The sequence below is a fragment of the Ranitomeya imitator genome, chromosome 1, assembly GCF_032444005.1.
Source record: "Ranitomeya imitator isolate aRanImi1 chromosome 1, aRanImi1.pri, whole genome shotgun sequence".
In the NCBI taxonomy this organism is placed as follows: domain Eukaryota; kingdom Metazoa; phylum Chordata; class Amphibia; order Anura; family Dendrobatidae; genus Ranitomeya; species Ranitomeya imitator.
In genome coordinates this window covers 11,230,867-11,246,002 of record NC_091282.1, presented here as the reverse complement: position 1 = coordinate 11,246,002, position 15,136 = coordinate 11,230,867, and the positions used below count along the sequence as shown (strand labels likewise).

Sequence of the window (15,136 nt, the reverse complement as noted above, 5' to 3'; positions counted from 1 at the left end):
AAGGCTCCGATCACATCTACAACACGTCACCGACCACGACCGATGGATCCTGTAACTAAGGCTCCGATCACATCTACAAGACGTCACCGACCACGACCGATGGATCCTGTAATTAAGGCTCCGATCACATCTACAGACGTCACCGACCACGACCGATGGATCCTGTAACTAAGGCTCCGATCACATCTACAAGACGTCACCGACCACGACCGATGGATCCTGTAACTAAGGCTCCGATCACATCTACAAGACGTCACCAACCACGACCGATGGATCCTGTAACTAAGGCTCTGATCACATCTACAAGATGTCAGTGACCGATGGATCCTGTAAGTAAGGCTCCGATCACATCTACAAGATGTCACCGACCACGACAGATGGATCCTGTAACTAAGGCTCCGATCACATCTACAAGACGTCACCGACCACGACCGATGGATCCTGTAACTAAGGCTCTGATCACATCTACAAGATGTCAGTGACCGATGGATCCTGTAAGTAAGGCTCCGATCACATCTACAAGACGTCACCGACCACGACCGATGGATCCTGTAACTAAGGCTCTGATCACATCTACAAGATGTCAGTGACCGATGGATCCTGTAAGTAAGGCTCCGATCACATCTACAAGATGTCACCGACCACGACAGATGGATCCTGTAACTAAGGCTCCGATCACATCTACAAGACGTCACCGACCACGACCGATGGATCCTGTAACTAAGGCTCCGATCACATCTACAAAACGTCACCAACCACGACCGATGGATCCTGTAACTAAGGCTCTGATCACATCTACAAGATGTCAGTGACCGATGGATCCTGTAAGTAAGGCTCCGATCACATCTACAAGATGTCACCGACCACGACAGATGGATCCTGTAACTAAGGCTCCGATCACATCTACAAGACGTCACCGACCACGACCGATGGATCCTGTAATTAAGGCTCCGATCACATCTACAAGACGTCACCGACCACGACCGATGGATCCTGAAATTAAGGCTCCGATCACATCTACAAGACACCGACCACGACCGATGGATCCTGAAATTAAGGCTCCGATCACATCTACAAGACACCGACCACGACTGATGGATCCTGTAACTAAGGCTCCGATCACATCTCCAAGACGTCACCGACCACGACCGATGGATCCTGTAACTAAGGCTCCGATCACATCTACAAGACGTCACCGACCACGACCGATGGATCCTGTAACTAAGGCTCCGATCACATCTACAAGACGTCACCGACCACGACCGATGGATCCTGTAACTAAGGCTCCGATCACATCTACAAGACGTCACCGACCACGACCGATGGATCCTGTAACTAAGGCTCCGATCACATCTACAAGACGTCACCGACCACGACCGATGGATCCTGTAACTAAGGCTCCGATCACATCTACAAGACGTCACCGACCACGACTGATGGATCCTGTAACTAAGGCTCCGATCACATCTACAAGACGTCAGTGACTGATGGATCCTGTAACTAAGGCTCCGATCACATCTACAAGACGTCAGTGACTGATGGATCCTGTAACTAAGGCTCCGATCACATCTACAGACGTCACCGACCACGACCGATGGATCCTGTAACTAAGGCTCCGATCACATCTACAAGACGTCAGTGACTGATGGATCCTGTAACTAAGGCTCCGATCACATCTACAACACGTCACCGACCACGACCGATGGATCCTGTAACTAAGGCTCCGATCACATCTACAAGACGTCACCGACCACGACCGATGGATCCTGTAACTAAGGCTCCGATCACATCTACAGACGTCACCGACCACGACCGATGGATCCTGTAACTAAGGCTCCGATCACATCTACAAGACGTCACCAACCACGACCGATGAATCCTGTAACTAAGGCTCCGATCACATCTACAGACGTCGCCGACCACAACCGATGAATCCTGTAACTAAGGCTCCGATCACATCTACAAGACGTCACCGACCACGACCGATGAATCCTGTAACTAAGGCTCCGATCACATCTACAAGACGTCACCAACCACGACCGATGAATCCTGTAACTAAGGCTCCGATCACATCTACAAGACGTCACCGACCACGACCGATGAATCCTGTAACTAAGGCTCCGATCACATCTACAACACATCACCGACCACGACCGATGGATCCTGTAACTAAGGCTCCGATCACATCTACAGACGTCACCGACCACAACCGATGAATCCTGTAACTAAGGCTCCGATCACATCTACAAGACGTCACCGACCACGACCGATGGATCCTGTAACTAAGGCTCCGATCACATCTACAGACGTCACCGACCACAACCGATGAATCCTGTAACTAAGGCTCCGATCACATCTACAAGACGTCACCGACCACGACCGATGAATCCTGTAACTAAGGCTCCGATCACATCTACAAGACGTCACCAACCACGACCGATGAATCCTGTAACTAAGGCTCCGATCACATCTACAGACGTCACCGACCACAACCGATGAATCCTGTAACTAAGGCTCCGATCACATCTACAAGACGTCACCGACCACGACCGATGAATCCTGTAACTAAGGCTCCGATCACATCTACAAGACGTCACCAACCACGACCGATGAATCCTGTAACTAAGGCTCCGATCACATCTACAAGACGTCACCAACCACGACCGATGGATCCTGTAACTAAGGCTCTGATCACATCTACAAGACGTCAGTGACTGATGGATCCTGTAACTAAGGCTCCGATCACATCTACAAGACGTCAGTGACTGATGGATCCTGTAACTAAGGCTCCGATCACATCTACAGACGTCACCGACCACGACCGATGGATCCTGTAACTAAGGCTCCGATCACATCTACAAGACGTCAGTGACTGATGGATCCTGTAACTAAGGCTCCGATCACATCTACAACACGTCACCGACCACGACCGATGGATCCTGTAACTAAGGCTCCGATCACATCTACAAGACGTCACCGACCACGACCGATGGATCCTGTAACTAAGGCTCCGATCACATCTACAGACGTCACCGACCACGACCGATGGATCCTGTAACTAAGGCTCCGATCACATCTACAAGACGTCACCAACCACGACCGATGAATCCTGTAACTAAGGCTCCGATCACATCTACAGACGTCGCCGACCACAACCGATGGATCCTGTAACTAAGGCTCCGATCACATCTACAAGACGTCACCGACCACGACCGATGAATCCTGTAACTAAGGCTCCGATCACATCTACAAGACGTCACCAACCACGACCGATGAATCCTGTAACTAAGGCTCCGATCACATCTACAACACATCACCGACCACGACCGATGGATCCTGTAACTAAGGCTCCGATCACATCTACAGACGTCACCGACCACAACCGATGAATCCTGTAACTAAGGCTCCGATCACATCTACAAGACGTCACCGACCACGACCGATGGATCCTGTAACTAAGGCTCCGATCACATCTACAGACGTCACCGACCACAACCGATGAATCCTGTAACTAAGGCTCCGATCACATCTACAAGACGTCACCGACCACGACCGATGAATCCTGTAACTAAGGCTCCGATCACATCTACAAGACGTCACCAACCACGACCGATGAATCCTGTAACTAAGGCTCCGATCACATCTACAAGACGTCACCAACCACGACCGATGGATCCTGTAACTAAGGCTCCGATCACATCTACAAGACGTCACCAACCACGACCGATGGATCCTGTAACTAAGGCTCCGATCACATCTACAAGATGTCACCGACCACGACAGATGGATCCTGTAACTAAGGCTCCGATCACATCTACAAGACGTCACCGACCACGACCGATGGATCCTGTAACTAAGGCTCTGATCACATCTACAAGATGTCAGTGACCGATGGATCCTGTAAGTAAGGCTCCGATCACATCTACAAGACGTCACCAACCACGACCGATGGATCCTGTAACTAAGGCTCCGATCACATCTACAAGACGTCACCGACCACGACCGATGGATCCTGTAACTAAGGCTCTGATCACATCTACAAGATGTCAGTGACCGATGGATCCTGTAAGTAAGGCTCCGATCACATCTACAAGATGTCACCGACCACGACAGATGGATCCTGTAACTAAGGCTCCGATCACATCTACAAGACGTCACCGACCACGACCGATGGATCCTGTAACTAAGGCTCCGATCACACCTACAAGACTTCACCGACCACGACCGATGGATCCTGTAACTAAGGCTCCGATCACATCTACAAAACGTCACCAACCACGACCGATGGATCCTGTAACTAAGGCTCCGATCACATCTACAAGACGTCACCGACCACGACCGATGGATCCTGTAACTAAGGCTCTGATCACATCTACAAGATGTCAGTGACCGATGGATCCTGTAAGTAAGGCTCCGATCACATCTACAAGATGTCACCGACCACGACAGATGGATCCTGTAACTAAGGCTCCGATCACATCTACAAGACGTCACCGACCACGACCGATGGATCCTGTAACTAAGGCTCCGATCACATCTACAAAACGTCACCAACCACGACCGATGGATCCTGTAACTAAGGCTCTGATCACATCTACAAGATGTCAGTGACCGATGGATCCTGTAAGTAAGGCTCCGATCACATCTACAAGATGTCACCGACCACGACAGATGGATCCTGTAACTAAGGCTCCGATCACATCTACAAGACGTCACCGACCACGACCGATGGATCCTGTAATTAAGGCTCCGATTACATCTACAAGACGTCACCGACCACGACCGATGGATCCTGAAATTAAGGCTCCGATCACATCTACAAGACACCGACCACGACCGATGGATCCTGTAACTAAGGCTCCGATCACATCTCCAAGACACCGACCACGACCGATGGATCCTGTAACTAAGGCTCCGATCACATCTCCAAGACGTCACCGACCACGACCGATGGATCCTGTAACTAAGGCTCCGATCACATCTACAAGACGTCACCGACCACGACCGATGGATCCTGTAACTAAGGCTCCGATCACATCTACAAGACGTCACCGACCACGACCGATGGATCCTGTAACTAAGGCTCCGATCACATCTACAAGACGTCACCGACCACGACCGATGGATCCTGTAACTAAGGCTCCGATCACATCTACAAGACGTCACCGACCACGACCGATGGATCCTGTAACTAAGGCTCCGATCACATCTACAAGACGTCACCGACCACGACTGATGGATCCTGTAACTAAGGCTCCGATCACATCTACAAGACGTCAGTGACTGATGGATCCTGTAACTAAGGCTCCGATCACATCTACAGACGTCACCGACCACGACCGATGGATCCTGTAACTAAGGCTCCGATCACATCTACAAGACGTCAGTGACTGATGGATCCTGTAACTAAGGCTCCGATCACATCTACAACACGTCACCGACCACGACCGATGGATCCTGTAACTAAGGCTCCGATCACATCTACAAGACGTCACCGACCACGACCGATGGATCCTGTAACTAAGGCTCCGATCACATCTACAGACGTCACCGACCACGACCGATGGATCCTGTAACTAAGGCTCCGATCACATCTACAAGACGTCACCAACCACGACCGATGAATCCTGTAACTAAGGCTCCGATCACATCTACAGACGTCACCGACCACAACCGATGAATCCTGTAACTAAGGCTCCGATCACATCTACAAGACGTCACCGACCACGACCGATGAATCCTGTAACTAAGGCTCCGATCACATCTACAAGACGTCACCAACCACGACCGATGAATCCTGTAACTAAGGCTCCGATCACATCTACAACACATCACCGACCACGACCGATGGATCCTGTAACTAAGGCTCCGATCACATCTACAGACGTCACCGACCACAACCGATGAATCCTGTAACTAAGGCTCCGATCACATCTACGAGACGTCACCGACCACGACCGATGGATCCTGTAACTAAGGCTCCGATCACATCTACAGACGTCACCGACCACAACCGATGAATCCTGCAACTAAGGCTCCGATCACATCTACAAGACGTCACCGACCACGACCGATGAATCCTGTAACTAAGGCTCCGATCACATCTACAAGACGTCACCAACCACGACCGATGAATCCTGTAACTAAGGCTCCGATCACATCTACAACACATCACCGACCACGACCGATGGATCCTGTAACTAAGGCTCCGATCACATCTACAAGACGTCAGTGACTGATGGATCCTGTAACTAAGGCTCCGATCACATCTACAAGACGTCAGTGACTGATGGATCCTGTAACTAAGGCTCCGATCACATCTACAGACGTCACCGACCACGACCGATGGATCCTGTAACTAAGGCTCCGATCACATCTACAAGACGTCACCGACCACGACCGATGGATCCTGTAACTAAGGCTCCGATCACATCTACAAGACGTCACCGACCACGACCGATGGATCCTGTAACTAAGGCTCCGATCACATCTACAAGACGTCACCGACCACGACCGATGGATCCTGTAACTAAGGCTCCGATCATATCTACAAGACGTCACCGACCACGACCGATGGATCCTGTAACTAAGGCTCCGATCACATCTACAAGACGTCACCGACCACGACCGATGGATCCTGTAACTAAGGCTCCGATCACATCTACAAGACGTCACCGACCACGACCGATGAATCCTGTAACTAAGGCTCCGATCACATCTACAAGACGTCACCGACCACGACCGATGGATCCTGTAACTAAGGCTCCGATCACATCTACAAGACGTCACCGACCACGACAGATGGATCCTGTAACTAAGACTCCGATCACATCTACAAGACGTCACCGACCACGACCGATGGATCCTGTAACTAAGGCTCCGATCACATCTACAAGACGTCACCGACCACGACCGATGGATCCTGTAACTAAGGCTCCGATCACATCTACAAGACGTCACCGACCACGACCGATGGATCCTGTAACTAAGGCTCCGATCACATCTACAAGACGTCACCGACCACGACCGATGGATCCTGTAACTAAGGCTCCGATCACATCTACGAGACGTCACCGACCACGACCGATGGATCCTGTAACTAAGGCTCCGATCACATCTACGAGACGACACCGACCACGACCGATGGACCCTGTAACTAAGGCTCCGATCACATCTACAAGACGTCACCGACCACGACCGATGGATCCTGTAACTAAGGCTCCGATCACATCTACAAGACGTCACCGACCACGACCGATGGACCCTGTAACTAAGGCTCCGATCACATCTACAAGACGTCACCGACCACGACCGATGGATCCTGTAACTAAGGCTCCGATCACATCTACAAGACGTCACCGACCACGACCGATGGACCCTGTAACTAAGGCTCCGATCACATCTACAAGACGTCACCGACCACGACCGATGGACCCTGTAACTAAGGCTCCGATCACATCTACAAGACGTCACCGACCACGACCGATGGACCCTGTAACTAAGGCTCCGATCACATCTACAAGACGTCACCGACCACGACCGATGGATCCTGTAACTAAGGCTCCGATCACATCTACAAGACGTCACCGACCACGACCGATGGACCCTGTAACTAAGGCTCCGATCACATCTACAAGACGTCACCGACCACGACCGATGGATCCTGTAACTAAGGCTCCGATCACATCTACAAGACGTCACCGACCACGACCGATGGATCCTGTAACTAAGGCTCCGATCACATCTACAAGACGTCACCGACCACGACCGATGGATCCTGTAACTAAGGCTCCGATCACATCTACAAGACGTCACCGACCACGACCGATGGATCCTGTAACTAAGGCTCCGATCACATCTACAAGACGTCACCGACCACGACCGATGGATCCTGTAACTAAGGCTCCGATCACATCTACGAGACGACACCGACCACGACCGATGGATCCTGTATCTGAGGCTCCGATCACATCTACAAGACGTCACCGACCACGACCGATGGATCCTGTAACTAAGGCCCCGATCACATCTACAAGACGTCACCGACCACGACCGATGGATCCTGTAACTAAGGCCCCGATCATATCTACAAGACGTCACCGACCACGACCGATGGATTCTGTAACTAAGGCTCCGATCACATCTACAAGACGTCACCGACCACGACCGATGGATCCTGTAACTAAGGCTCCGATCACATCTACAAGACGTCACTGACCACGACAGATGGATCCTGTAACTAAGGCTCCGATCACATCTACAAGACGTCACCGACCACGACCGATGGATCCTGTAACTAAGGCTCCGATCACATCTACAAGACGTCACCGACCACGGCCGATGGATCCTGTAACTAAGGCTCCGATCACATCTACAAGACGTCACCGACCACGGCCGATGGATCCTGTAACTAAGGCTCCGATCACATCTACAAGACGTCACCGACCACGACCGATGGATCCTGTAACTAAGGCTCCGATCACATCTACAAGACGTCACCGACCACGGCCGATGGATCCTGTAACTAAGGCTCCGATCACATCTACAAGACGTCACCGACCACGGCCGATGGATCCTGTAACTAAGGCTCCGATCACATCTACAAGACGTCACCGACCACGGCCGATGGATCCTGTAACTAAGGCTCCGATCACATCTACAAGACGTCACCGACCACGACCGATGGATCCTGTAACTAAGGCTCCGATCACATCTATGAGACGTCAGTGACTGATGGATCCTGTACCGGAGTCTCTGTCGCTCCTCTCCTCGGTGCTGCCGTCACTCCGGTGCTGGTTCTCGCTCAGTACTGTGCAGTCTCCCGCTCTCTGTACATTCGGCCTCTGTTGGGCTCAGTGCTGAGGTTATTGGTTGATATCTGGAAAATTAGTTTTTTGCTGGTTTAGGACCTGTGGTGACGTTAGTGTCATGTGATTGGGGCGGAGCTCATTAGATTGCTTTGTGGGATGAAGGACCTGTGGTGACGTCAGTGTCATGTGATTGGGGCGGAGCTCATTAGATTGCTATGTGGTATGAAGGACCTGTGGTGACGTCAGTATCATGTGATTGGGGCGGAGCTCATTAGAATGCTATGTGGGATGAAGGACCTGTGGTGACGTCAGTGTCATGTGATTGGGGCGGAGCTCCGTGCTGGGCGCTGTTCTCTGTGTCTGGAGGAGTTTTGGCTCTTCTAGGACGGTAGAATGGAGGCGGTTTCAGGTGTGACGTCACCGGCGGTGGGCGTGTTGTGGGCGGGGTTTAGTGTAGCTGGCGAGTGGCGCGCAGTGTAGCTGTAATCAGCGCTGTTAGTGACGTCACACCGGAACACGTGGGGTTCTGCTTATTTTTTGTGGGGGATAATGGTGTGATTGGAGGTTTGTGCATGGGGCTGCTGGGGGCTGGTTGATGCATGGGGCTGCTGCTGGGGGGCGGTTGATGCATGGGGCTGCTGCTGGGGGGCGGTTGATGCATGGGGCTGCTGGGGGGCGGTTGATGCATGGGGCTGCTGGGGGGCGGTTGATGCATGGGGCTGCTGGGGGGCGGTTGATGCATGGGGCTGCTGGGGGGCGGTTGATGCATGGGGCTGCTGGGGGGCGGTTGATGCATGGGGCTGCTGGGGGGCGGTTGATGCATGGGGCTGCTGGGGGGCGGTTGATGCATGGGGCTGCTGGGGGGCGGTTGATGCATGGGGCTGCTGGGGGGCGGTTGGTGCATGGGGCTGCTGGGGGGCGGTTGATGCATGGGGCTGCTGGGGGGTGGTTGATGCATGGGGCTGCTGGGGGGTGGTTGATGCATGGGGCTGCTGGGGGGCGGTTGATGCATGGGGCTGCTGGGGGGCGGTTGATGCAGGGGGCTGCTGGGGGGTGGTTGATGCATGGGGCTGCTGGGGGGCGGTTGATGCATGGGGCTGCTGGGGGGCGGTTGATGCATGGGGCTGCTGGGGGGCGGTTGATGCATGGGGCTGCTGGGGGCGGTTGATGCATGGGGCTGCTGGGGGGTGGTTGATGCATGGGGCTGCTGGGGGGCGGTTGATGCATGGGGCTGCTGGGGGGCGGTTGATGCATGGGGCTGCTGGGGGGCGGTTGATGCATGGGGCTGCTGGGGGGCGGTTGATGCATGGGGCTGCTGGGGGGCGGTTGATGCATGGGGCTGCTGGGGGGCGGTTGATGCATGGGGCTGCTGGGGGGCGGTTGATGCATGGGGCTGCTGGGGGGCGGTTGGTGCATGGGGCTGCTGCTGGGGGGCGGTTGATGCAGGGGGCTGCTGGGGGGTGGTTGATGCATGGGGCTGCTGGGGGGTGGTTGATGCATGGGGCTGCTGGGGGGCGGTTGATGCATGGGGCTGCTGGGGGCGGTTGGTGCATGGGGCTGCTGCTGGGGGGCGGTTGATGCAGGGGGCTGCTGGGGGGCGGTTGATGCATGGGGCTGCTGGGGGGCGGTTGATGCATGGGGCTGCTGGGGGGCGGTTGATGCATGGGGCTGCTGGGGGCGGTTGATGCATGGGGCTGCTGGGGGGCGGTTGGTGCATGGGGCTGCTGCTGGGGGGCGGTTGATGCATGGGGCTGCTGGGGGGCGGTTGATGCATGGGGCTGCTGGGGGGCGGTTGATGCATGGGGCTGCTGGGGGGCGGTTGATGCATGGGGCTGCTGGGGGGCGGTTGATGCATGGGGCTGCTGCTGGGGGGCGGTTGATGCAGGGGGCTGCTGGGGGGTGGTTGATGCATGGGGCTGCTGGGGGGCGGTTGATGCATGGGGCTGCTGCTGGGGGGCGGTTGATGCATGGGGCTGCTGGGGGGCGGTTGATGCATGGGGCTGCTGGGGGGCGGTTGATGCATGGGGCTGCTGGGGGGCGGTTGGTGCATGGGGCTGCTGCTGGGGGGCGGTTGATGCAGGGGGCTGCTGGGGGGTGGTTGATGCATGGGGCTGCTGGGGGGTGGTTGATGCATGGGGCTGCTGGGGGGCGGTTGATGCATGGGGCTGCTGGGGGCGGTTGGTGCATGGGGCTGCTGCTGGGGGGCGGTTGATGCAGGGGGCTGCTGGGGGGTGGTTGATGCATGGGGCTGCTGGGGGGCGGTTGATGCATGGGGCTGCTGGGGGGCGGTTGATGCATGGGGCTGCTGGGGGGCGGTTGATGCATGGGGCTGCTGGGGGCGGTTGATGCATGGGGCTGCTGGGGGGCGGTTGATGCATGGGGCTGCTGGGGGCGGTTGATGCGTGGGGCTGCTGCTGGGGGGCGGTTGATGCATGGGGCTGCTGGGGGGCGGTTGATGCATGGGGCTGCTGGGGGGTGGTTGATGCATGGGGCTGCTGGGGGGTGGTTGATGCATGGGGCTGCTGGGGGCGGTTGGTGCATGGGGCTGCTGCTGGGGGGTGGTTGATGCATGGGGCTGCTGGGGGGTGGTTGATGCATGGGGCTGCTGGGGGGCGGTTGATGCATGGGGCTGCTGCTGGGGGGCGGTTGGTGCATGGGGCTGCTGCTGGGGGACGGTTGATGCATGGGGCTGCTGCTGGGGGGCGGTTGGTGCATGGGGCTGCTGCTGGGGGGCGGTTGATTCATGGGGCTGCTGCTGGGGGACGGTTGATTCATGGGGCTGCTGCTGGGGGGCGCTTGATGCATGGGGCTGCTGCTGGGGGGCGCTTGATGCATGGGGCTGCTGCTGGGGGGCGCTTGATGCATGGGGCTGCTGCTGGGGGGCAGTTGATGCATGGGGCTGCTGTTCGGTGGCGAGGGGCTGTTCTGGTCCCACACCCTGGCACCCCACAAAGGAAACATAATGTCCCTTCTGCTGTATATGCAGCGTGTGCAGCAGAGCTCTTCCATCACCGGAGCCCCCTCTGGCTCCATATTCCTGGTTTGCACAGATGACTCCAGACTCCATGTCTATATTTCACAGCCCAACTTCCCTTGACAGCAGGGTGTTTGTTACAGTTGCAGCACAGCTCGCACACAATGGCGTTCCTAGAGCTTTCCCGTGTGCGGCGTCCGTTCCCTCAGATCCACCAACTTCCTCCCAGTCCCCTTGTCTGGTTTCAATAGGAAAGGCGCGCTCAGCTGTGCCTAGTCCCGGCCGTAGGCCCCGAATCCTCCTTGGGATGGTTACCACATAAGACGGTGACCACTTGCACGCTGCTCAGCCTGGGGTCACTGCTGCCTCAGGACCTTCACCCCCGCTGCTGTCTGTCTTCTCTCACTGCTCCTCACTGAACAGGAAGTCTCGTCTCCATCCCTCCCTGCTCTGCAGTACAACCACCTGCACCTCCTCCCGGTCTGGAGACCCCTGTGCTGAGGCTGGGTTCACAGTTGTGTGCGCAGCGTATACCTGCGTACCGATCCGCATGAGTCTTGTGTACATATATTTAACATTGTGTACGCAGCGATATGCGTTCTCCTGCGGATGCGTACATATGCGTCGTTTCGCGGTGTGCGGCGAATGCTACTTGTTGCATTTTTTTAGGCTCCAATTTAGTGCAGACATACGCATGCGGATGAGTGCGTCAAAACAACGCATTACTGTCTATGGGAACGCATTGATGCGCAATGACGTGCGTTCGATAAGCATGCGCACTTCACACTAATGTCCGGGACATGATGTCACCACCTGCAGAATCCTTGATGTATAAAAGGGGTGTGGACACAGGAATCCATTACTCTCTGGAAGGATGGAAGCTTTGAAAAGGTCTCATTGCATTCTGTACTTATGTTTTGTTTTCCTGTCCTGGACTCCTTGCCTCGCTTGCTCCTTCCTGTCCTTGATTACCTGTTGTGGATTGCTCCTGTGTATCAGTGTGTGTACTATGTTGCTCTGCCCAGTTTCACACTCTTTGTCACTTTGTGCCTTATTTGTTCCTTTTTTTTCCTTGTAGACTGTACTGTGCTGCTGTCCCCATGTTATGCTGCTGTCCCGCTGCTGTGCTGGCTGCTGTCCCCATGTTATGCTGCTGTCCCGCTGCTGTGCTGGCTGCTGTCCCCATGTTGTGCTGCTGTCCCCATGTTGTGCTGCTGTCCCCATGTTGTGCTGCTGTCCCCATGTTATGCTGCTGTTCCGGTGCTCTGCTGCTGTCCCCATGTTATGCTGCTGTCCCGGTGCTGTGCTGGCTGCTGTCCCCATGTTATGCTGCTGTCCCGCTGCTGTGCTGCTGTCCCCATGTTATGCTGCTGTTCCGGTGCTGTGCTGCTGTCCCCATGTTATGCTGCTGTTCCGGTGCTGTGCTGCTGTCCCCATGTTATGCTGCTGTCCCGGTGCTGTGCTGCTGTCCCCATGTTATGCTGCTGTCCTGGTGCTGTGCTGCTGTCCCCATGTTATGCTGCTGTTCCGGTGCTGTGCTGCTGTCCCCATGTTATGCTGCTGTTCCGGTGCTGTGCTGGCTGCTGTCCCCATGTTATGCTGCTGTTCCGGTGCTGTGCTGGCTGCTGTCCCGCTGCTGTGCTGGCTGCTGTACCCATGTTATGCTGCTGTCCCGGTGCTGTGCTGGCTGCTGTGCTCTTGGACTGCTGCCTGCAATATAAGTATTGGCCTTCACATTTTTATAGTTTTGCTTTGGCTCTTCTACAAGTTCAATTTTTCTTCTCTGTTCTTTTTTGTAGTGTTTCACTTGACTGCTGCCTGCTCTTCCAGCATGTCCTCCAGTGAAGACGTGACTGCTTCCCAGGGTGGACATGACACTGTTTATGTAATCACAGTTGATTTACTGATTGATATGTATTGACTGGCAATGCTACACATGTGGTAAATCATGTATTTTCTTTACAGGAACCTTCCAGTGCGGAAGAGCAGGAGCAGTCAAGTGGAAATGAATCTTCCCAGGGTCGTCGGGTTCAAATTCCTGAGGAGGAAAGACTGGGTGTAGTATTCTTTTCATTATAAGACTTGTAATTGGATTTTTTTTTTTGAGGTTCGGATTTTTAAAAAAACTGTCAGACTTATTATTTTATTTCTTTTTTTCTTTGATTTACAGATTCGACAATGTGAGGAAGGTCATCATTTATTGACAATGACCTACTCATTCCACTGGTGCATGAACGAGTAGAGTTGTGGGATCCCCGTGATCGGAATCATTCCGACTCCATATTGATCCGACGACTCTGGGAAGAAGTGGCGAGATCGCTGTTGGATGATTGGGACCATGCAACGCCACAAGTCAGAACGGATTTTCGTCAGTATTGCAATGTGGTCTCTGTTTTGCTGTAAATGTTGTCTTTTTTTTACAATTTTTTTTTTCTTCCTCCTTCACAGTGAAGAGAGTAAAAGTTTTTTGACGTTCGATGAAGGATCGCTTCAATAGCGGTATCAGACAGGAGATGTGGGTTAGCAGTGGTGCTGCTCCAAAGCTTTCCAACTATAGATACAACCATATGCTTTCTTTTCTGAGGTCTGCGCTTGCTCAGCGAACGTATCTGTTCTGTGGTCTATTATATAAACTTAATTTTTTTTCAGTAATGTTTTTCTTTTATTTTACACACAACCTCGAGCAGCACTATAGAAGCTGGATCTTCCTCAGTTGTAGCGGCCCCTCATCGACCAGCCACCGAACTTTCCCAATCATCCACCATTGATGGAGCAGTCAGGCAGGCTTCACAGGCTGAGGAACAGGCAGCCGGTCTATCACGTTTCCCTTTCCCAGCCCTCTGCCACTGCTTTTATTGGGACTTCTCGGCCTGGGAGAGGTCAGTCATGATCGAGTTTATTCACTTAAGCTCGGTCTTCCAGGAAGGGATGAAGGTGATTGGACATAGACTGGACAGTGGGTTCACTCAGGAGAACACACTTTTCCAGGATGTCCACAGACGTCTTGACCGCCTGGAAGCCGACCTCCAGAGATCGGCAAGACATTTTTTTTCAGCAACAGAGCGGGGCGTGTTGGAAAACCTTATATACAGGCCTGCCAGGCTGCTTTCAGCCAGGCATTACAGCCGCAGCAGTCTTAAAGCTATCAGCCACAGGCCAGATTTTACCAGCATCAACAAGCACGGCATCACTGGCCTGTTCCCCCAGTTCACAGCTACACCATGCTCCGGAGTGGAGCCTCCACCATGCTCCGGAGTGGAGCCTCCACCATGCTCCGGAGTGGAGCCTCCACCATGCTCCGGAGTGGAGCCTCCACCATGCTCCAGAGTGGAGCCTCCACCATGCTCCGGAG

General features: G+C 54.1%; 1 protein-coding gene and 1 long non-coding RNA gene across 2 annotated transcripts in view; one reads left to right on the top strand and one right to left on the bottom strand.

Moving 5' to 3' along the window:
* The window catches only part of LOC138657439 (zinc finger protein 271-like), a 74,361-nt gene extending 65,433 nt beyond the window's left edge, over positions 1–8,928 (bottom strand). The window contains exon 1 of the mRNA XM_069745231.1: positions 8,747–8,928. The gene's annotated coding sequence lies outside the window, so the exon portion shown is untranslated. The remainder of the gene's footprint in view (positions 1–8,746) is intronic.
* Positions 8,929–13,959: 5,031 nt separating this feature from the next.
* LOC138657489 (uncharacterized) lies at positions 13,960–14,436 on the top strand. Its single transcript, XR_011317061.1, has 2 exons — positions 13,960–14,136; positions 14,233–14,436. It is a non-coding gene; the product is annotated as an uncharacterized lncRNA (long non-coding RNA).
* The last annotated feature ends 700 nt before the right edge of the window (positions 14,437–15,136 follow it).